We start from the raw sequence: 1,442 nt of genomic DNA on the forward strand, positions 1-1,442 counted from the left end.
CATCCTAAGCCAACTCAAGACTACAAGGTAAGTATATGCATCACAATCATGTGTATGAGGAATTCTTGCTGATGTACATACTGTTTGCAAGAAGGACTCATGAGCATGAAGGTATTTTCTTTAATATTCTTTACTCTGATGCATATGGCCAAGATACATGTAACTCATTGCCTACTCGGTCATGGTTATGCTATCACATGCTTCTATATTCCATATTCACATGTTTGCATACATGTAGGGGGAGCCTATGCTTGTTACATGTCTTTCCAAAGCTTTACTTGCTATTCTTTACATCCTTATCTAAAGCTTTGATGTATGTTGTCATCAATTACCAAAAGGGGGGAGATTGAAAGCACAAGTGCTCCCTAGGTGGTTTTGGTAATTAATGTCAACATATCTCTTGTTGGACTAACACTTTTATCTAGTATATTTCAGACAAGTTCAACATTGGAGTGGCATGGACTAAAGGATGTGGGAACTCCTTCAAGATGCTAAGGACAAAGGATTGGCTAAAGCTTCAAGCTCAAGACTCTTCATTTTACATTTTAGTGATCCAAGATCACATTGAGTCTATAGGAAAAGCCAATACTATCAAGAAGGGATGAGGTGTTGCTTAATGAGTTTCTTGCTCCACAGTGCTTAGTGATATGCTCCAAAACCCTCAACTACTTTCCCACTTCCACCCATATGACCTAAACCTAAAGCCAAAATCGGTCACACCGATTCTTTCTATCCGGCGCCACTGAGTTCATCTGTCATAGCCACTGCCACAAACCCTAGGCAAATCGGTCTTACCGATAGGGATCTCGGTCTCACCGAGATGGGATTGTAATCTCTCTGTGTATGTCCATCATCAAAATCGGTCTCACCGAATTTGAGCAATCGGTACTACCGAGATTACAATGCAAACTTCCTAGTTGACTCATTACCAAAATCGGTCCCACCGAGTTTGAGTAATCGGTCAAACCGAGTTTGCCTGACCAACTCTCTGGTTAGCTAATTACCAAAATCGGTCCAACCGAGTTTGTGTAATCGGTCTCACCGAGATTACGTTATGCCCTAACCCTAACCATATCGGTCCTACCGAGTTGCATGTCGGTCCCACCGAAAATCCTAACGGTCACTAGGTTTACTAAATCGGTCTGACCGAGTTTGTTGATTCGGTCCCACCGAGATTGGTAAATTGTGTGTAACGGTTAGATTTTGTGTGGAGGCTATATATACCCCTCCACCTCCTCTTCATTCGTGGAGAGAGCCATCAGAACAAACCTACACTTCCAACTTACCAGTTCTGAGAGAGAACTACCTACTCATGTGTTGAGGCCAAGATATTCCATTCCTACCATATGAATCTTGATCTCTAGCCTTCCCCAAGTTGCTTTCCACTCAAATCTTCTTTCCACCAGATCCAAATCCTATGAGAGAGAGTTGAGTGTTGGGGA

The sequence above is a fragment of the Triticum aestivum genome, chromosome 5B, assembly GCF_018294505.1.
Source record: "Triticum aestivum cultivar Chinese Spring chromosome 5B, IWGSC CS RefSeq v2.1, whole genome shotgun sequence".
Classification (NCBI taxonomy): Eukaryota; Viridiplantae; Streptophyta; class Magnoliopsida; order Poales; family Poaceae; genus Triticum; species Triticum aestivum.